The sequence below is a fragment of the Phoenix dactylifera genome, chromosome 6 (assembly GCF_051530095.1).
Source record: "Phoenix dactylifera cultivar Ajwa chromosome 6, Ajwa_hap1_PhDact_Kaust_v1.1, whole genome shotgun sequence".
Taxonomy (NCBI): Eukaryota; Viridiplantae; Streptophyta; class Magnoliopsida; order Arecales; family Arecaceae; genus Phoenix; species Phoenix dactylifera.
This window is the reverse complement of record NC_143195.1, coordinates 30,221,074-30,244,754: the sequence shown is the minus strand read 5'-3', so window position 1 is coordinate 30,244,754 and position 23,681 is coordinate 30,221,074. Positions and strand designations below refer to the sequence as shown.

The 23,681-nt window shown below is 38.4% G+C and overlaps 1 long non-coding RNA gene across 6 annotated transcripts; it reads right to left on the bottom strand.

The window, feature by feature from the left end:
- Positions 1-8,942: 8,942 nt before the first annotated feature.
- On the bottom strand, positions 8,943-16,236 carry LOC103702766 (uncharacterized). Of its 6 annotated transcripts, XR_603356.5 has the most exons (6): positions 15,682-16,214; positions 11,228-11,308; positions 11,094-11,123; positions 10,769-10,984; positions 10,599-10,697; positions 9,263-10,462 (listed from the first exon to the last, which is right to left on the bottom strand). It is a non-coding gene; the product is annotated as an uncharacterized LOC103702766 (long non-coding RNA). The 6 variants fall into 6 exon arrangements; XR_015988026.2 differs by having other exon boundaries at positions 8,943-10,462; positions 11,094-11,308; positions 15,682-16,217; XR_015988027.2 differs by having other exon boundaries at positions 8,943-10,462; positions 10,769-11,123; positions 15,682-16,217.
- Between the last annotated feature and the right edge of the window lie 7,445 nt (positions 16,237-23,681).

Here is a 23,681-nt window from a genome sequence, read left to right as displayed (position 1 = left end):
GCCCAGCGACACCGCCTGCCCCTCACCTAGTTTAAGAAGGCACGGTACTCGTTTATTTATATTACAGAGACCTCGTTGGTCTCGTCCTTGCTTCTTTTTCGGTACAAATTCTTTTTTTATTACTTCACCTTTTAAGTAATATATCTTTAGATACAGTACTGACCAGCCGCCACAGTTTTGGACTCTAATGGGATTGGGGGCAAGTTTTCTACTTCGGCCTTGCAAAATTAGATCTCTTGCCTTTTTTCCTTTCCTAGGAAAAAAATTATTTATATACCTCTTTTTAGGTGTAAATGTTGGAATAGGTCATCCAAGATGAGACATGTATAGTTTTTTTGATGGAACATATAAAACCATTCTCAAAGCATGGAGCTCTCGTTCCAAACCAACTCTTTATAGGGACGGTAGGTGTGAGGGATTTGCAAGCACCAAGGGCTTTCCGTAACATGTATCATTAAAATAAGAGGAATTGTGTTTGCAGCAAGGACTTATGAGTTATGGCAACATTGATATCAGAATCTTTCATTTATGCCTTTCAATCTGAAGGAGTGTTAAATCCCTCCGTACCTATGGATAGCTTTCTTAAAACACTGGTTGAAGGAACGCTAGCTATGAGAATAGGTCTAAGCTCTGACCTCCTTATGCATACCTCAACTCGTGCAAAATCTGTCAGCAACAATATATAGACATGCCAATGATTTTCTATTGGATATTTGATTTATTTATTTGACTGGAACTGTATTTGGCATTATATTGGTTAAGATAGTGGGATAATTTGATTGAAGAATATTTAATAGTCTTAATCATGGCATAAGCACCTTATTAAAAAAAAGTGACATAGCTAATATGCAACTTTCTTATTTATTCTTTCTCTAATGGCTTGTATTGTGTCGCATACAAGCTGTCATAATCAGAAAATTATATATCAAATGAGTAACTTTTACTATAACTTCCGTGCTATCGAAAAATATCTCAAGATGAGATTTTTAAGCGATCGGATGATTAGATGGATAACTCAATACTTGTATACAAAGTAAAACAACAACTTTTGTTCCCTCTATTTACATTTAAACCATCCTTTTTGGATGATACTAGTAGGTCAAATTTCAAATTGTGATAAACTTCATAATTATCTCTATCTATTCCCTCAAAAAAAAAATCTAAAATTTTCGAGAGGGATCATTAGTTTCTCTCTTAGGAGGAAACACTCATTTGTAAGCAGATAAATAAGCAAAAAGTTTATACAAACATTATCCCTTCATGGTTTATATGTTTTTATTCAAAAATAGGATTCTCCTAAATCAAATCATGGCTTGTTGTTGTTGTAGAATAAGAAAAATTTACAAAATTACATTTTGACAGGTTTTAGTTGTCCCGAGGCTATGATGAAGGACTTTTTAACAAATTGGAATTTAATGTTAGACAATGACTAGCCATCTGATAAACAACTAGAACCAATAAATTAAGTGGCTTAGATAGATAACAAAGATTCTGATCAAGCAATTCCTCCCCTTTTGTTTTTTCAATGTTGGATAACAAAATAAAACCAGATTATTAAGAAACTCTGAAAAGATAATGATGGAATCTAGTAGTTGACTGGGACCACCATATCCTTATGATGTATTATGAAGCATTTATCCCAGTTATGGCCCTTCTAAGGCTAGTTTAATTTAACTAGAATTAGCCCTACTTTCTTACTCCTACCAATCTTTTCTTGAGTGGGGACCTAGGTCGATCAAATACATTTGTTTTTGAAAAGAGATTGAATGAGATTGATATGGTAAAGATGTCGCACTTCTTTCCATATAGTAACTTGAACAAAACATTACATCATTATTTATTGTCATTTGATATAACTATTAAAGTCATTTGGGCAATTATACATTTTTTGTAGGACTTTGATTACTCATGATGGGTAGATATTTTGAATAATTTGATGCTGTGTTGATAATTTTTACATTTTTCAACTAACTACTAGACTCCAAAAAATATTACAATACATGTCAAGTTTGACAACCTTCACATATGCGATTTGGTTGACGCAATGGAGGGATAAATAAGTTAAAAGGATTAAAATTAAATAAAAAATTAACTTGGAGAGGATTTGAACTCACATTCTCTTGTAAATCTAAGCTCTAATGCCATATCAAGTAACCTCCAACACCAAAAACATAAATTATTAACCAATGGTTCGAAAATTTATCAATAATATATATTACACTTAACATTTTTGAGTAGACAGTAAGTAATTAAGTGTTTACATGTAAAAAAATAAACAACTAGGTTCATTGGTGTAAGAGAAATATATAAAATAATCAAGTAACTTATCTGTTGGATTGTACCATCATTAGCATAATGATATGTAAAGCATGATAAATTTTCTTGAACAGTGTCATCTGGGACCAATCAAAAATACTTTATTAGCATCAGCCTGAATAAGTTTTACCCAAATTCTTAACAGGTCTTCATATGCAAACCACGAAATATCAACAAGATGTGCAAATGTCATTACTTTCTGGGACGAAGCACTATTTTGGTGGTTACCGATAGAAAATTGATGCCTATGTTTATTGCGACATGCATTAATTTGTGATACTCACAATTGGACCGAAATTTTTCAGACCAATTTCTGTCTACTTCTTATTATTAGCCAACCACCTTTCTTTTTGGTAGATAAGATGCCCCAAATTTTGTTATGATTGTGTTGATGTAATTAAATATTTAGAAAAAAAATACTAAGAGAACTGAGAAAATGTTTTTAGGGTGTTTTGTTTTTTTTGCAAATTAACCATATTTAAAGTATGGGCTAAAATAGATAAAAGATTTTAATTCATAATGAAGTTTATGAAAAGCAAGAGAAAGGGCAGATGAATTTAGAAAAAAAATAAAGAAATATAAGGCTTTAGAGGCCTATTTGATGTCGTACCTTGAGCAATGATGCAGATACTCTACTAATGCCATGAGGAAAGGGCACATGAAATAGGACAAATAAAGAAATATAAAGCTCTGGAGGCTTATTTGAAGTTGTACCTTGAGCAATGATGTTGATACTTTACGGCCATGCATGCAGCTTTCAAAGGCCAACGGCTACTGCAATCAGATGATGCACTCCTCCAACTAAGAAAGGCCAAGGGCATTTCACGTTTGGCTGCCAAACCTATCAAATCCCACGACCCTTCGGTAGGTTACATAACAAAACTGTGCTGGCAAGGCTGATAGAAGTACAAAGAAGATTTGTATCGTTAATATCAACCGGTATTTGGTTTTTATTTCTCTCTTAGGACACTTGGTTCGCATAAAAAAAAAATTTCTTATCAAAATATTGTTTCTGAAAAGCCCATTTCTAATAATATGGTGCTTGAAAAAAAAGTTTTTTATATATATTTGATTGGCTACACTTCAGAATTGCTTTAAAAAATTATGTAAAATATCTATGATATCTTTAATAAAGAAAAAAATGTTATCCATAAATATTGATGACTTAAGAGTAGTTTTGAAAAAAAAAATTTCTAATTCTCAACCGGTAGGAAAGTATCTTTTCTATATCGCTTTTTTTTATGAAACATAGAAATCTTATTTCCATAGGAATACTACTTTTTCATCTCTGTCATTTGAAAACTCTCACCAAATAAGAGGTCTTTCTTTGTTTTTCATTGACCACACTTTCTCCCCTTCTTTTCCGGCAAATCAAACGAGTCTTTAATGATAATTGGTTGATCAAACACACACACACATGTGTGTGTGTATGTATGTATCTAGACTTGGCTACATTTGAATAGATCTCCACTCAGATTTGGTCGGATCTATATACAACAATAAGAACCCTACATTGATGATACAAGCCGTTAAATATGATTTACTATCTCTAAATCACCTATATACTACAAATCATATAATTTAGAGACTCCCAATTTATGCATCAAGTAGTTAAAAAATTAGACAGTCTCAATAAAATTAAATTATATATATTTTTTGATCACTTGATGGGCTAGAAATCTCAAAATCAGATGATTATTTATGTGTAAGTAGTTTAGAGGTTATAGATCACATCCAACAGCTTGGATTATCGGTTGTGGATCCGATTATATGTTTTCTCATCGAAGGTGGAGGGGGTAAGTTTATGGCACAAGTTTCATGAAATTGTCATCCTAGAAAAATTATTGCTAGGCAATTAGGTATGACCGTTGGGGTAAGTCCAAATTCACTTCTTTATTCCAGATATATATGTCGGTAAATCATGTTTCATTGGAACGTGATAGACCACTAAGTTCTGAAAGGACAAAAATATCTAATCATTTTATACCTCTTATATAGGTATGATTGATAGCTTGTTATGTCTACAGCATACGTCAAACATATATATAATTGGTCTCTTTGAATAGGACCTCAATCCTTAGAATAGGAAATAAATCAATCATATTCAAGGAATTTGATATTCACTTTACTTTGGAGCATTCTTTGGCAAATGGATTTTTGCATCTATATACAAGGGTTATAAGCTGTCGTATCGGTAGAGATAACTCCAGGTTGCGCATCATATGGCATTGTCTCAAACATTAATTTTTGAATTAGGTTAAGTTTTATGATGCGAATGCTTGGCACAAAAGGTACTGCAAAGAACTGAGCAGGATGATGAATATTTGCTAATGTATTTATTTCATCCATCGCTTGTGTACTATTGTATACTGTTCATTACTGATTTTAATTAAAACAGCACAGTAGCATCGAGACCATCAGTGAGTAGGATGGTAAACACTGTACTAGTTACTTCATTTCATATTTTAATATCATGTATTAATGACGTATTACCTCAGCAACCATAGCCACAAGTCTACTGCCTATATTAGTTAAAAAGAGGATGGCATGCCGAGCTCGACAGAGATGGAAAACTAAGTAGGCCCAACAACACACTTAAGCATTTACCTGCATGTATTTAAATAGATAGCTAAAGATGGGGTTACACTAATTCGGCAAACGGTGAAAAGGAAGTCATCTTAAACGAAAGCAGAAGACTTTCTTCATCATAGAACTGCATACTGAGGGCTACCTTCCAGCAGAGAATAGAATAAGAGCGTTCCATTTCCATGTAGCTCAGAAGGGACATTACCTAATGGGCGTCTCCTCTTTGACAACTAACCATCCATTCCCCTTCCCAAACTCCGGAAAAGGACTCCTCTCCTACCACCCGCAATCCTTGGGTGTGCTCGTAGAAGACAACAGTACCCATATCTCCTAAGATCTATGTATACGGCAAATGGGAAGCCAAGGGGCTGCGCCACTGCCATAGATTGCGACAGGCCCTGAGTGAATCTTAGGCATCCCAAGAGACCACTCTAGCTAGGGGCTCACCGTGATGCGTGCCTTCCCTCATGAAGGGGGGGACCTTCTTGGAAGATGACAGCGGGGTTGGAGGAGATGGTGGTACAATGGCACATGTTATCGTAGGGACACCATTGATTAGCTTTAGACCCCATTGCTGCTGGTTAGTGATGATCCTGTGGGACCCGGCTATACACCGAGAGCGAAGTTGGGAGTGATTTCCAGAAGGGGCCACCAATCATGGGCAGATGAGGTGCGAGTCTTGCACACGAAACAGGCCTGAGCTTCCCGGTAGCTGGGCCGGGATCGATGGCAGTTGCTGGGGATGCCGCTGTTAAAAGGCAGGGCATTTGCCAAGTTATGGACTAGAGGAAACATGGACTTCGGAGCCATGTACGTAAATGCTGCAAGGGGTGATGTTTGCCTGGCCGGTATTGGGAGCCCCATGCCCTTAGCCTGCAGGGTATCTCTGTCGACCAGGATTGCCATGTGGGGGGTGCCACTTGGAATGTCCCCAGAGACAACTCCTATGGAAAGGCATGGAACCAACCCATCACTCTCTTGTAGATGTCTGCATTATGATCGATCCTAGCTAAGCCACTTGAAGAGAGAGAGAGAGAGAGAGAGAGAGAGAGAGAGAGAGAGAGAGAGAGAGAGAGAGAGAGAGGGAAGGGTCTTCTGAAGTGGACACCTATGACCCAGATGGGCATTGGCCCCAAAGATTAAAAGCTGGCTCGTCATGGGGGGACCTATCTCCTCCTCCACCTCCCGCTACCTCTCTCTCTCTCTTTCTCTCTCCCTCTCCTTTTCCACCTCCTGCTACCTCTCTCTCTCTCTCTCTCTCTCTCTCTCTCTCTCTCTCTCCTTTTCCACCTCCTGCTACCTCCCCCCCTCTCTCTCTCTCTCTCTCTCTCTCTCTCTCTCTCTCTCAACCCTCTATCATCATTTATTCAGATGGAAGGGCCTTGTCTTATATATTAGCATGAGTACACGGGCATCATGGTGTGCTTAATTTCGTACTCATTAAATATAAGACACAACTAGCTAGGCCTTGGACCACATCCCCTCCAAAAACAAAAAAAAAAGTTCCAAACTCCATCCTTTTCCCCCCATAATTAATTCTCCTCTCGGCCGTGTTCACTCTCCATTCGATCGGTCAACTTCCCTCTCCTTTTATTCCCCTTTCCCTTCTATAAAGAAGAGTGTTAAAATATTTAAAAAATAATAATAATAATTTTATTTTTTCTCATCATGTCCAGTATATTTTAATAGTTATATATATATATATATATATTTGTATGCAATGTTAATACAAAAAAATTATATAGACTAATATAGGATCTCACTAACAACGAAAAATATTACTGATTGATACAAGTTGTTATATAATCACTCTAAAGTCACTCTAACATAATTATGCTAACAAAAAAAAGTAATATAGGTTGATACAGAACCGTGCTTATAAAAAATAAAAATTATAGCTGAAATTATGCTAACATAAAAAGATCTTAAATCTCTTATTCCAAGGCTTGCCCATTTAGCCCATACTCACAACCACACACACATATGAAGTGTCAGCGTCGAATGAGCAGCTAGAAATTAAGAAGAGCAATGCCCTTCAAACAAACAGTTATAGCCTAATTATTGTTTGTCCCTCCGCCAGCAGTAGCAGCCCCCACACCCCATACCCCTCCGAATCCGATGGGTAGCTACTTGACATTAGGTAGGATAGGTGGCATCTCGTAATTTAGAAGCGGGGCTGGCCCTTTCACATGTGTACGTAGATGGCTAAATGATTCCTGCCCGTTTCCAGTACGCGCGCGGCAGCCCGCCGGTCAGCTCTCCCCACCCCACCCTTCCTCCCCGTGCGAAAACCGTTGAAGCTTCGCTGTTGGGTCGCTTTCTATCCTCGCGGCTAGCTTGAGAGAGAGAGAGAGAGAGAGAGAGAGAGAGAAAAAGAAAGAAATAAAGAAACTCTCCACAGCTAGATTTACTGCTGGGGGAGTTTCAGAGTTACTTTTGTTCATCCAAGCTGTTAGGTAGTGTGGAAAAAGAAGAAGGCAGAAACAAACTGTCTTTGTTGCAGCTGCTGCTGCTGCTGCTGCTGGTTGCAATGCTCTAAAAAGGTACTGGAGATCACCGGCAGCAGCTGCTCAGCTGTTCGCTCTGCCAACGCGCTCCATTTATTAACGCCAACCCACCATTTAAACTACGGATTAAATACCTCTTCCCTCTATTTTAAAACGACGCCTGCTGTTTGCTGGCTATTTTATTATCATATGTACATATATGCATATATACTAACCCCCCTTCTAAATCTTCTTCTTCTTCTTTTGTCCGGTTTGGGCTGGAGAGGCACGCTGTTATCTTAAGGAGTTGTTTGACGTACGGAATGAGACAATTACAGGCATAACATTTTTTATTTGGTCTAAGATAATTCTCTTTGAGCTCCCTTCCCTCGGATGCCGACTATCGATTTGCAGAAGATGCAGGAAATACAATTTTGAGTGCTGTCAGCTCATATAGATTTCCATCCGCACATGTACCTGGACTTTCTTCGGATTGATCTGATCGTTTCTGAGTTGAGGGTTGCCTAAGAAGTTTTGGGGATCGGTTGGTTGGGCCGAGAAGTCCAAATCATGGGATTGGTCCGTGGGCGAGGACTTTTCAAAGGTACGGTGCTGGATGACATCTCAGTTCCTGTAATCATCTTTAGTTGGCGGGCGAGATTCGGCGGTGGAGTGTTTGATGTGAAATAATTTGGCAGCCCTTTCCTTTCGGCCCCCACCTTCTTTCGTCGTGGGCCTTCTCACTGTGGGCGTAACCCATGGTGGTGGCTTCACAACAGCAGCCCACACTACCGATGTCAAAGGCGTTGCTGTTTGAGGGGACCAAAGTTTTCGGCTTCCCTCGCTATCTCTCGCTCTTCGGTCCTTGCACAGTGGAACTCAACAATCCAAGAATTTGTCATTTCCTACCTAGACATCTAATAATGCGCATCAACTGTACTACGAAAAGCTAACCAATAAAAGTTAGCTACAGTTTCAAACTTTCAGTTCATTCCTCGGCTGATTCTTTTTGGTTAACAAGTATCACCATATTAAGGAGAGTGTGATAAAGAGTTCAAAGATGGCAAGACCGGCGAGTTCCATAGTCACATCAATAATGAAAGAGATGGATAAAATTTGGACTCTATGGTATTGATGGAAGCTGTTTGGAGCCCATAACGTTTCATGAAAGGATTCTACAAATATAGTAATAATTTATTACTATTTACCATAACTATTATATGATGTATTTTATTTAGAGGATTGATAATAGACCAAATATCGCATCGAGTGGACCTTCTCAAATTGTCTCTCCTTTCGTATTCTCTGCATGGAATTAGGGCACTTACCCTCACCTTCTTTTTTTTTTTTCTTTTAAACCCACCATCAACCAACTCCTACTTTTCTCTGCTGTGAATCCATGGCATCCAATGAAAACCAGAATTATTGAGTTATTAATGACCCAATAGAGCCGGTCAATAAGGAAAGAAATAATCGAAAATTTTGAAATCTGGTCCAACCCACAGCCTAATACCCAAGTCCAACCCGATTCAATCTAGTCCGCAACAATAATAATTGAAAATTATTCATAAAAATCATAAAATTTTTAACAAGAATCGAGTCCGAACATTGTGATTCTTGGATTTGGTTTCACTGGGAAAAAAGGAGGCTTATTTCCATGAAAAAAATCCGCCAATCCCGATATTCAAAAATTTCTATGATGATGCGCCCTATGATAGAAAAAATTAACTTTGCTCGATCCATGGGGAAAAAAAGCTGGAATAGATTTGTAGCTAATATTGTCTTCTAACCTGCTGATATGGCCGGAAGGCTGTCTTTGGGCGGCTCTATGTTCCTAGAACCTACTTTTACCTTTATGACATGCTTTATCATTGTTTTCTTGAAACAAAGGATCCAAAATATTGCTGGCCAAAGCTTGTCTTTTGCTTTTTACAGGGGATTCTCTGAATGCTGACTTTGAATTGTTGTTTTGATATACAGTTCAATTTCATCATTGGCATTTGTATCAAGATGCAAGATGCTGGATGCTGGAACTGCTCTTTGGTACTGAACTTCTGCTGCCTTCATTTTCAGACACGCTGTTCTCCTGCATGAAGCTCGAGTCGGCAAGTTTTGCTAGATTTGCTGGGTTCAACTTCAGATACGCTGTTCTTCTGCAGGAAGCTCAAGCCAGCAACCCTTGTCAGCGTGTAATTTTCTGACTCTCTGCCTAGCAGTATTTTTTATTTTTTGCACCACTTGAAGAGTAAGCTGCACAAGGCATCTCTTCTTCCCAAGCAACCTTCAACGTCTACAGAGTGGAGCAGCATAGGATGCTCCCCCAAATTGATAGAGTTAAATTATCAATCCATCCTTTTAGAATTCTGAGTCAGGCCATGACAGAGGAATCAACCTCATCTGCCCTGTACGTCTTTACATCACGAAGCCTACAACTGCTAGGTTCATCTGGAGTATATGCCTACTGATTCTGCTGAAAAAAAGCCAAATCAGAAATCTTTGCTGGCGTAACACCAGCTGTATTTTCACTACTATCTAAATTAATTCTGCACACAGTCTCTTTTGTTTTCAAGCAGCCTCAAGCATCCACAGTCCAGTTTTTCTGGATACTCTTATGCACCGGTAGAGTTTGAAGCATCTACTCGTCCTTTTAACTCTCGAGTCTAGCCATAACAGAGGAATCAACCACATCTGTCTTGTTTGTGGTTACTTCACAGGATTTCAAGTAACTGCTAGGTTCATCATGAGCACATGATTGTTGGTTCTGCCGACTAAACCCCAAATCAGCAAGCTTTGCTGACAGCTAAGTTCTGCTAGGTTCAGTCCAGCGGCAATGGCTGCACAGAGCTTCTTTTGTTCCACCACAACCTCCAACAGTTACGAAATTGATCCGCCCGGTTTGTTTTAACTTCATGAGGTTTCGTACTACTATTTTTGCCTCCATCAGCCCCCCTTGGTTGAAGTATTGCTGCATCGTTTGGTCATCATTCCAGTTAAGGTAGTTCATCGAATTCAAACTTCTAGTTTGGTCAACTGTGAGGGCTTACATTCCACATCTGATGAATCATGAGAATTTGCTGCAATGAGAAGCAAACTTTTGTCAGGGATGGAACATGGAAATCCAATAAATCCTCAGTTAATATCAAAGTTTTAATATTTTTGGTAGCATTTCATTTTCCATCTCAAGCTTCATGTGTGCAAGTTCATACTTACCAAACACAACGCAACTTTGGCCTCAGGCTACTGAGTCTTGTAAAATAGTCTGAAGGTCCTCTTCCTAGTCAAAACCTCCCCTTGAAACCTTATTAAGGCCTGGAGAAAATGAATAGGCATGTATCATACATGCTGATAGGAAGAAAAGATGTCACACGCTCAAGCAGTACCTGGGCCATGTGTGTCCTGGAATCTGTATCAAAACCTTCAAAATTGTTTGACTTTATGATTGTCAACACCAAGCCCACTGACTCTTACACTTCATGCCTTTGGCCCCTGGCACCTTTATTGTTGCTCATTTTCAGACCATTATCAGTCTTTGAAACTTCAAACTGAGGTGGTGCAACCTCAATCCCAAAAACATTAGAACTTTCCCCGGTGAAGTCCTGAGAACAGTCATATGGAGGCAGAATTCATTGCAGTGGATTTGGCGAACATAGCCATGCAAAATGAACATATTTCTGAAGCATCAAATAAAGCAGCCAAAATGCATACCAGATAAAAGAACCATTTTTATTATGTAACCTGTAAAATGAAATTTGTATTGAATATTCTCAGCAAAAGATAACAATGTACAAGATTAACCAACACTCGAAAAGAAAAGTAGAGCTCAACAATACAAAACAGACAATGAGATCAAACTTCTCTTTGGTTGTTGGAAGATGTTGTGTTAGATCTCCCATGCTTTAATTTTTCATCACATGTAAAAACTGCACAAAAAACAGGACGGATTCATAAACATGGACATATCTGGAATGCTGTAAACAGGATTCAACAGTGCAACCAAGTTCTCTGGTGTAAAAAAAAAGCACAAAATTAGATTGAGCATGCAGCATATCAAGATTGTGAACATTATAATCAGATTATCCATGAAGATTTTGCAAGTCAAACAAACTCATTAGAAATAAAGACACATGATTCTAACAATAGAAATTAAATAGTTGAGATGAAATAGAACCATCTTATTCTAAAGAAGATTGTTTCACATGTTTCTGCAACAAATTTTTCACCTTTAAAAGCTAATATAAGTGTTTTGGCATTTATTACATGAACCGCGATAAGCTCTCTATGTTTTGCTATTCATATAATGTCCCTGGTAAAATATTCTTGCTGAAATTTAAACCCCTGCTGTAATTCTTCACTACCATAAATGGATCTAGATTGGATATCCTTTTTTAAATATTTTGGTTGGAATTATAAGAAAATAACTTGAATGTTTCTCCCAGCAGGCACACCTGAGTCTACTGCACATCTATTATCCTTCATTGCTGAAGCCACCACAATGATAAGGGATGCTAAACTTTGCAGCAACCAAATCTTGCTGCCTCTTACTCCATCCAGCACTTCACCTCCACCAACAGACTATCCCCATCCATCATCAATCATCACCAGGCCCACCATTTCAGCATTCCTATCAAACCCCTGCTACTCCAACATGATGAGGAATTTGTCGAGGGAGATGGGAGGACTAGGCTGATATGGACAACCAACTAGGCCTCCAACCCATATCTTGGCCTCGCCAATATAGAATCAAAATGTCATGCTCAGATGTCACCTTTGTAGATTGAAGGACTTTGCTTGAGGACTCGCAAGCAACATCAATGATGTATTTGTCACCTTAAGCACCCATCTAGCAAGCTCAAGGCCAAGTTCATGAAACATGGAGACAGGATGACTTACCCGGCTATGGTATCATACAAGACCACAATCACTCTAATGGAGAAGGCAGTGGCCTTCCAAGCTCTCATAATCATGGAGCACCCAAGAATTGGGTCCTACACTTAATGAGCTCTTACATAGCAAAGCTGAGAAAGTTGACAATCTCATCGTGGGCGCAATGCTTTGGTGGAGCTAATATATCAAGATTGAGATTTGAGACAGGTGTTTGATCCACTAGTTTGGATAAGATATGGCAGGAAATATAGGCCCAAATCCCAATTTATCACCTGCAATGAGGAATTCTTGCACACAACTAGACAACTAAGAAGCACAATGGATCAAGTTCTACATAAAGTTCATAAGGTTGGTCAAAACATATTACCAAAAAGATTCAAGAGGATTGGCTCTTAGATAGTTTGCAATCGTAAGTGACTCAAAATTTTAAAAGTTCTGTGACCTGTATGCTGAACATTGTCATGGCTATGGTCCAAAAGTAAATTGTATCCTTCTGTTCGAACAGCTAAGGAGAGAAAGAAAGCTGCTCATAAGAAGCCTCTCATGAAGATCAAAATAAGAATAAGACATCACTTTCACCAAGCTGAGGAGCGCAGGGGCATCGAAGACCCAAAGATAGAATAATACAGCAAAATTATAAAAACGCTCCTGTAAGGAAACAAGATCATCTTTTCAAAGGATTTAGAAAGTGGAAGGAAAGACTTTGGTAAAAGTGCATGGAAGTTGCATAAGAAAATTTGGAAAAGCTTAGAATAATATCAAAAGCAACTTTTGATAGGAATTATTGGAAAATGTGAATTAATAAAGCTAACCCCAAATAACTGAATGAGTCTTATCGGTCATGGTAATGGTTACATGAAGGGGCAATCATAAGATCGAAGGTGGACAATTACTTGAGAAAGATGACACTCATCAACTATGAATCATAGCAAGACAATGCTATCTTGCAGAAAAGATCACTTGAAGACACAATGCATATCTTCTACGATACTAATTGTTCCTTTGATGCAGCTAAGGGTCCCCATATCTGCCAGTCGTCCAAGTTAGAGATTCAGAATCGTATTAAGAGATCTCACTAGAGCAACCCATATAAATGAGGATTGTCGAAGCTTAAAGTTTGTATTTTAAAGTTCATCTCAAACCTCATTAGAAAAGATAATTCAACCACATCGGTCCAAAAGGAAGCTTCACTGACATCAGCAAAATTATTAATTTTCTTATAAGTCACTTCCATAACGTCCGGCTATGAGTTAGCTTTCCAATGCATCTTGAATCATGCAAAACAAGGATCGATGAGGAAGTTATTGATGATAAATCAAACACATATCAATGCCAATGAACTTCTAGAAAATTTGAAAAATGCCATTCCATTGCCTATAATTTATTAGACGATTTTTCTTTTATTTTTCCCCAAATCTCTATACTTCTTTCTTGCAGAAACTAATTTTAGATGATTTGGAAGTATATTATGAATTAGGAATCTATTTTTACTATTTATTTAATATTTATCTCTTATTTTCTTTAAGAATTTGTATCCTACAGGAACTAGAAAAGCCTATTGGCTTAAGGAGATCTCACCCATGAACAGGTTGTAGTTGTCCTCTTTTGACATAAGTAATTACAAATAAAGTTTTGAAGCTTTCCTTCAATTTCTTGTTGGGAGTAATTCCTTGCATGTTGGTGTAAAACTGTGATCCCATGAGAGGCGACTGGTGCAAGGTCGGAAACTTCAAGTATTGTCCGGAGAAGTTAGAGTTGCGAGGCCAAAGACCAGCAAAGAGTTGACATGAGGCCATCAACTAACCTATCTTTAGATGTGCTTCCACAGATTCCACACTCTCGTGCGGACTTACTTGGTTTATCTGCATCGAATATGGTAACGGAACCAAACTTATTACCCTGTTTGTTCCATTACTTCAGCATATTCCTCTTCCACCTTCCCCCTCCTACAGAGCCCCACCCCTGCTTTCACCATCGGACTGGTTTGGTACAGTATGGCATGCCCTGTCTGAAACTCTATCTTTCTATAAATTCCTACCAATGCACCTCCGGTACCACATATCGGTACCAAACCGATATGGTACGATACACTCCATTCTGCTCAGTTCGGTATGGTATGTCGTACTTTGTCTGAAACCCTATCTTCCTATAAATTCCTACCACCACTAACAAGCCAAACCTCCCACCACCACACCTGCATGCAATCTCCCTTCCCCTTTGATTCAAATTGATAGAAGGCCTTAAATCAGCTCCCAAACGAATCATGGACCATTAAGTACTTGGAAACTCAATCTAAGTTGCAACAAATGCATCATTTTCAAGTGAATGGGATTCTTTCAATGATTAAATCTTCTAATCCAATACATGAAGAAGACTAAGCATTATCAAGTACAATATACATGTCATCTCAGTGGGCATTGAATTGCATTTTTGTATTTATAATGGCCTTGGTGAGGGTCGCTTACTATCACCAAGCACCTACACGACCACCCATGCAAACTAGGTAGGCAACTGACTTGCTATCTAGGCCCTATGCAAACACAAGTATAGTTATTATATGCTTCAAAAAAATTTTGACATGTTGTTTTTCAGGTGTGGTATCTTAAAGATGGTGATCTCAAGCAAACAAATAACCAGTTCAAGGAAGAGGATAACATTGATAGATACCATTTGGATTGTGATTTACAACTTAAGGATGGAAAGATGTGTATTCCAAAGGATAGCCAGCGGAGGCTAAGGAAGTTCGTGCCTCTTTATTTGTAGGGCATTTCGGTGTACATAAAATGCCATCAAATTTGCATATGATGCCATTGGCAAACATGCAAAATGATGCAAACTCTAATGCATACAACTGTGTTTGGTGCAACATTAATAAGCTGAATAATTGCAATCTAGTTAGAAAGTTTATGATTAAATCTTTGTGGTCATGGCTGATAGAGTAAGATGGCAATCTGGATTACCTGTAAAACTTTGGATGCCATTAGAGAAGCAGAGTTGTTCTTTATACAGTTTGGATTGTGCAAAAAACATCATTAATGTGATACAGGGTATTTAAGTAGACTTTGATATGCATTATGCAGTACGCCAGACAAAAGGGTATCAAAATGTGCTGGTTTTTTGTCGACAAACAAAAGGGCAAACCAAAGTTGTTAATAAGACCATTATTCAGGTGCTTCAGGGGTTTGCTCACTGAAGAGCTGGGGCAAGAATTTGCCATATGTGTAGTACTTCTACGGCTAGGTTATTCATTGATATGCAAAACAATCTTTATGGAGATATTGCAGGAAAAAAGGTCGCTTCATAATCGTAATCCAAAACGTTTAATGACAATCATCAAATAAACACAATATAGGGTTTTAACCTAAGCAAGCAACGCATTATTTCTCAACAAAAAAAGGAAGAGAGATACCTTCATACAACAAGGAGGACAGTAACTCGAAGAGCGGTCCATCCAAGACAAACTACCACCAAAACCCTTCTCTCTTCCCCTTTCCTCTCCACGAAAGGGTCCACTCCAAGGGACAGAACCTATTTCCCCGTAACTCTCAAGACCTGACAAATGTTGCAGGCCATCATCGCCGGACCCCGGCAAGCCACCGCCAGCGGAGCATAACTAGGGTAAATACAGAGCAGCCGTTTCGAAGACACTACTGCTTGGCATAGAGCGGAGACCAGGGGTAAGAGAGGAAAGCGGTAATGCCATGGCGGAGGAGGGAGGCCAGTCGCCGGCGGCGGAGATCGGCTGAGGGAAGGCGGGGTATTGGCTACAGACAGTGAAAGGAGGAGCCAACGGCGATAGGATGGAGGAGGAGGAAGAGGAGGAACGAAGCGGTGACGGTGGTCCGCCGCTGGCCGATCGGGAGCATTCGACGTTGGGCGCGGAGGGCCCTAGCGAGGAGGAAGAAGGATCGAGATTTCGGGCTCGTTTGGTTCGCGGGAGGGATGGGAAAATGCGGTCAACGAAAACGAAGAAAAAGTATGGTCAACGGAAAAGTAATGAGATGTGTTTTATTTGGTTGGAGTTTTCAAAAAATAGAAATGTAAAAGTTGTATTTTCATGAAAATATAATTTTCATATTTTATGAAAAAAAATTTTCATGAAAAACATTAGAAAGTTTTTTCCATGAAAAAAAGTTACTTTTCCATGAGGCGGACATCACTCCATTTTTATTTTTTCTCAAAAAACCCTTCAGCATTAAAAAAGTATTAAAGATCTATTTTTTATTAAGAGCATAATAGAAATTATACATAATTTTTTCAGAAAAGTGGATGGTCAACCAAACATAAGCACTTTGAAAATTTGTCACTTTCTCATAATCAACCAAATATGCTAAAAGTACTTTTCTAGGTATACTCTTTGTAGGAATTTGTTTTTCAGAAATCATATTTTTAGGAGAAAAAATGCTTCCCGCGAACCAAACGAGCCCTTCAAGAATTCCAAATCAAGAAACGTGGTGCAGAGGGAACCAAGGAAGGACACGTGTGGTGTTTATTGGATTTAACCGTCTTGGACTCACAAAATGGGCCAAGTTGGCCTGTGAGATACTGAATTTTAAAATGCCCAATTCAGATTTTTGGGTTGGACTTGGACCATTTTGTTTACTTTTCCTCTCTTTGATTAATAGTAATTGGTTGGGATGGAGATCGACATAAATGTAATATAGAGCCTGGGTTTTTCTTTCTTTTTTGTTAACTGAAAAGCAATTAATTTGCATATTGATGACCAAAACATTCATTTCCTTCTCTATGCTGCTAAGTTGTGAACTAGTTGAGTTAGCAATGTCTCTTACATTGATATGATATAATATATTTTATATATATATATATATATATATATATATATATATATATATATATATATATATATATATATATATATATATATATATATATATATATATATATATATATATATATATATATATATATATGTTCGAACAATCTTTACTCTATTATTAGGTCATACTTCAATCTATCCTAGTACTTGAAAAAAATAAATAAGTAAATAAATATACCGGCCGAATGTGAAGTCCATTACATGATATCCTTTTTCTTGAGTAATTGATCCTCACATGAATTATTTTGAGGCCCAAGCTCAAATAAAACCTTCTAAAGCATGTGTATATTTACCGGCCGGAGGGAGGAACATGAGAGAGAGGATCCAATAGATCTAGAGGCCACAGTCCGAGTCCTACTGTTGTGAGACCGGTTTGTGTCAAACAAAGTCGACAAACATAGAACCAATTTGCCTGAATTTGTATTCTTATCACCACTTGTGTGCTTGTGGTAAATTTTCCCTAAAATTTGTATTCTATAGGATGTTTTGAACTCTGAAGGTTTCATGGTGTTTAAAGGATGCTCATTACAAAGATCTCATGAAGATGGAAATTTTCTAATGGATATAACATAGCCCACAACCTTGGCAATTGGGAACTCACGCAGGGCAACATGCGAAACTTAGCAGTGTAACTTCTCGCTATCATTTGTTCTAGCTGAAGCCTTGCAGCAAAATAGATCAAAAAAATTTGAACTTAATTAAAACTTGTGAAGAGCTATCGGATTATATTACTACTTTGGATGTAGACTATGGGCGATTTAACTATAAAATGGTTAGATGACGAGTTCATGGAGGAGAGAGGTTTACATTAACAGGTCAATCAAGCATTTTCTTTGTTTCCTTTTTTTATGTGACATCTTGCTACTAAATTTAGTGATCCGAATGTTGGTTGGAACATGTATCAAAAAATAGGTTGGTTGGAAGGCAAGGCATTTGTAGTAAAACTTGTTTTTAGTACTATGTACTTTATATAACGAAATAATTTAAATCTTCTCGGGTTTTCCTTATCATCTAACAAAAGACCACAACGTTGCCCAATAAGAAGTCACCTCAACCTTTGTCCAAGTAAAAACTTAGCACTGGATGTTGTTGCATCAATAGAGTATTTGATCTCATTTTTATATGGATATAAAACCCACTTTTGTTCATTGTCATTTGCGAGGTTACTATTATTTTAAATGTGCTATTGAATGTAAATAAAATGTCATGGTCCTTTTATTTTATCTTCAGCAGTTTATTTAATTTTAAAATTATAGTTTAGCTCTATATGCATATAATAATCCAAATTTGCATATGTATCTTCTAACTCTAACCTGAACCAACTTACCTATATGTCAGGATTTCCACAGACCAACCCAACTTAAACTGGTGTTGTGCTCTACTGGCATGTGTTTGGCCAAGTTGATTAGGTTATGGTTCTCCCATAGTCATATCATTATATATAAATTCTAACCAAGCAAATGAGTGGTTTAGACATTTTCAGGTTGAGGCGAATCTAGATGGAGCCCTAAATTAATACTCTATGTATAATGTAGTAGTTGCAAGCAAATAAGGCCTGCTTCAATGAAGGCATGATATGTAGTTGATCCGATATATCTTAGCACGATATGTGGTCATGATGTGGGAGAATCAACCCGACAATCAAGTTTGGTTGATCATACAAAATCACCTCAACTCTTTTTTTTTTTTTTTGCTGGAAAAAGGGAGGGGGGGGGAGGAAACCTCACCCGCGTAGCAGCCTCTACTGGGCCCCTCTGGCCCCCCTTCCACCAGGGAATGTTCGATGTGGGTAGAAATTTTGCTCATACCCTTTCTGACCCGTGGGTCATCCTACGTATGAGTACGTCATCCCAGCGCCACCTCAGTGCTAGCTAGACCAGATAGTATTCCCACCGAGCGTGTCCGGGCGGAGAGCATCCGGTCCTCAACATTTAATCGATGCCCGTGTGTTTCGAACTTGGACCACGCTGGTGGAAGCAAAACCCCGTTCCAACAATGCTACCACCTTGGTGGCACCTCCTCTCTTTTTTTCACTTCAAAAGAACCACAAAAAAAAAAAAAAAAGAAGAACAAGGCCATGTGCTTGGTTAGCAGGCGATATGCAGAAAATTTAGATGGAACAATCTTAGTTCATAAATATTGTTTGTAGGAGTTGTTAACTCATTTTAGTTATTTAGTATATACCAGTAAAAAAAAAAGATCATGGAAACTACGACAAAAAAAAAAATGCCAAAAAAATGCCTGCGAAATGTAAAAAATGCCACTTAAAGTTACACCGGGAATTATTGTGGTATTTTTGTTAGGCTTTTGTGGCATTATAAGAATACCATGTCTGCAATTTAGGATACTTATAATTATCTTAATTAAGTATAAAATAACTTGCAATTGTAACTCATAAGTTGTTTTGAATGGACAATAACCATTCTTTATTTAAACTAATTAAATTTGATTACAGAAAAGATAAAAAAAAGAGAAATCTTTTTTTTTGATATAACCACGGCCCACACACACTGAGTGCAAATGTGGCCAACAAAATTAAAAAGCAGAAGCCTACATAAAAATCTTGGCACAAACTCACTGTCCATAAGATAAAACTACTGAAGTGGTCGGTCACATATGAAACCATCCAATCAACAGCTATGTTTGTCTTTCTGGGTGAGGCATGATGAGAGCCTAACTTTTCTAGTAATCTGTATATTTTATGGATCAACGGTGAGCTTCATCTCGCCTAATTCGTAAGCAGCATGATAAGCCTACCATAAGGGCCTACAAGTATTTAACAAATCTTGATCGAACCCATATTTGCCCAATGGATACAATCCGCTCATGGTAAGACTTCATATGGGTTCGATGTACTCTTGTTCTTGCTCGAGCCGGATGATGAAAAATTATCATGTCCGGTTCCTTCGGGGGATAGATCTATAAGAATTCACCTATCTCAATAACAAAGAAACCTGATTTGAATGATCGAGGAGAAATACGAACATGGCCGAATCATGATCACTCCGAGCAAACCCTGGGATAACCACTGTGCTGAACTCACATACTCGGTCACCTCCACAGTCAATAGTCCAGGATTCGGCGGAAAATTCTAGCACACAGAATTCGCCAAGCGGTGCCGCATGCCTCCGAATGATAGCCGTTGTTTAATTTGTATTTATCCAGTTTATCAGACTTGTCCTACTCACATGAAGCGCCGGACAAAACGATGGGACGCTGTCTCTTATCTCTTTTTTTTTTTTTTTTTGGTGAAAAAGTCTCCTATCTCTTCATCTGAAGTCCATGAGGGAAACATCGCCCTCTCCTTATCTTTCGTTATACTGTTGTGAGACTTGACCTAAAGACGGAGACTCCATCATATGATCATGACAAATATCCCACGTAATAGAGGATGATTTGATATTGTTTCCAGAAAAAAATCAGCGGCTCTCGCGAAAAGGAGAGGCTTTTACTTCAAAACGACTGCTGCCAAACAAAACAGTGCTGCGGTACGTGACGTGCTGACATTGAAAGTCCAACCTCATGAGTCATCAACATTGATGGCTGAAGGGACATGAATTGGAGGCCGTTACCAGTGACAATTGCTCAATGCCCTAGAAATCCTTCAAGATGTAGGCAGGATGGGCATCCGAGAAAGCTGGAGCTCCAAGGGGACTTTTAAGCCAAAGGCTTATGATGAAAAAAAAAAAAAAAAGGTGCCACTTATTCTAAACATAATAAAAATCCAAAATAATCCTGCATAATTTTGGATACCACAGCTGTTGCATATTGCACATATAATTTTAATATATCACCTCAGTGTAATCCCTATAGATTATAAGATCTAAATATTATATTCAAATTTAGTATATATATCAAATTATAAAATTTTACTATTGTATTATAGTGTATCTAGTCTCTAGTATTTTTTTTATAATCATAAAATTTTATTGTTATATTCTACTATATCTGGTCCCCTAAGTCAAAAGGCTCAATTATAAATAAATTAAGCACATGAGTAGAACAAATAATTTAAATCTTATTTTCAATACAAATTTTTGAAAGCAAGAGACAAAACTGTAGTGGCCCCATAACGGCGAAAAAAAACCAAGAATTTTCAGAGTGCTGAATCAAGCAAACTTGCAACATGATAATCATGAGTTCACCTTGCATGGCAACTGTTGCATGGCAATGAAACTCACAACCTGCAGAGTTTAATTGCACCCTTACATGGCCGAAGAACTTAAGAAGACGGTCTTCAGCCTTGGCAGCACCAAGGCCCCAGGTCCGGATGGTTACTTGATGATATTGTTTCAACATTTGTAGGACTTCTTACAGAAAGACCTCCTCATTCTATTTGATCACTTTCATGAAGGGAAGCTACATGTTTCCTGCCTAAATTATGCATACTTGTGCCCTGTTCCTGGAGGCACTTCAGACCGATAAAGTTTACTGAATGGAGAACAAAAAGTTACCGCCGAAGTTCTCGCTTCTTGGGCGGCCACGCCTCCCTTTCAATCAAAGACCAAAGTTCTCGCTTCTAGAAGGAGAGAGCACATCCAAACCCGATTAATGATGGACAATAAACCTTCATGCAAGGACGTTTTACCTTTGAGAATTTCTCGTCAGTGCATGAAGTTGTGATGCATTGCAAGAACTCTGGCAGAAGCGGGCTCTTTGCGAATTAGATTTTGAGAAAGCGTTTGATAAACTTGACTGGAGATTTCTGCTCAACTTGTTGGCAGCTAGACGCTTTTCTAAACTCTGGATTGATTGGGTTTCTTCTCTGCTCAATTGCCCAGCTAGAAGACATGAGAAGCTCACTCTTAGCAATATGGGCATGGAATTGCCATGTCCATCCTACTATACTAGCAGATTATTGGGACCTAGAGTCAGGAAATCATATGCGAGACTATCTCCTATACGGGGAAAAGCTCTTTTGGAATTGGTAGGCATTCAAAATGGGGGATGGCAAGTATTCTTCTCTTTTTCAAGTTGTACTTAATAATTCCTAGGAAGAATGCCGGCGTGTACTCTCAATGGAAATGAAGCAGTTGGAAGCTTGATTTGCCTAACAACCACAACAATGAAGGGGAGAAAGAATCAGTAAGCTCACGAGCGCACTGAGGAAGTGCTTGCAAGAAAAGGGTATTTCCTTGTGAAGGTGATACTGAGTCGATTAATCTACTGCTCCACTGCAAGTTCACCAAGTCTATCTGGGTCCCTGCACTCCTTTTGGACTGAATGGATAACATATTCAAACTTAAGATTAGGACTTGGGACCAATTAGTTTTAGCTATTTGCTGGCAAATCTTAAAAGAGAGAAACACAAGGTTGTTCCTGAACAAGAAATCTACAGTTGCAACTATAGTAGCCAGAATAACCAGTCCTTTCCTCAGTTGGGGTTGTTCTGACAAAACAATGGATTCTCTTCTAGACCTCAGCACTACCCTGAGGCCCTCATCTAGTAGCACTGTCTACTGATGCGCTCTAAGATGAGAGAAATCTGGTCATTGGCACTATAACTTCATCTTATATTCCTCACTGTATTCATCATTAGGCCATGCTCTCTCCTTTCCACTATTAAAAAAGACGACCCAGAGGCGAAGGCCAACTTTTTTCTAAGAGGATAACTATATGGAGTATTAATAGGACAAGTCCTATGAGATAACTAATTGAGTCAATTGTTTTCATTAATGTGACATCACCTAATTCATGGGACTCGTTCCAAATAAATTGATCCATTGAACTATTGTTTTATTTTTTTTTCTTAAGGATAAACTAGTCTCTTACAGAAGAAAGTACCAACTATCTTGTGGTTGCGCAAAAGAGTTCTTCCAAAATACATGGTAGAGTTGATAAAGCAATCAATGACTACTGAGCTCCCTAAAAAAATTTTTGTATGATACTAATTATCGGTTGAATTAGATTGGCCATTCGGCTGATGGATGAGTCCAATCATGAAGTGCCACATATATAGGCATACTTATCGCATTTTTCTATTTTATTCGGCTTTGTGCATGGTGCCTCGCAGTTGGATTGATTCATTAGCTATTCAATAATTTAGTACAATCAATAATCACTTTATGTATAAATATAATCCTTCAACTAAACATATTTATTTTATTTTGTTACATTTCTGACTACTCTGGCATCCAAGAGCGGTTCAACGGCCGAAAAGATTATCCTTGATAGCAAGCGGATCAACACCATGAAAGTATGAAACCCCAGCCTCAGGAAATATAAAACCGCAGCCTAATGCGGTCACGCGAATCCAACTTAAGTACGACCAAGCTAGAGTCACCTTCCCATGAGATTAAGCAAACTCTCACCCCCTCACCCAGCTCCGAGGCTACCAGCCTCAAGGTCCTCAACCGACATACGTGTACGATAGTGGACGGTGATGGGATCTCAGTGATGGGATAAGGCCGAGGACGGGGCTCTGGCTTTTTAACCCTCACCGGTTTTGGCCGGAGCCCACCGGTTTTAAGCTCCCGCGGCCGCCAAACCGCTCTAGACCCTCACGTAATCCCAGGAGCAGAGCCCACCGTAACCCACCCTCTTTTAATCATTCTGTGAATCCCTATAAATAC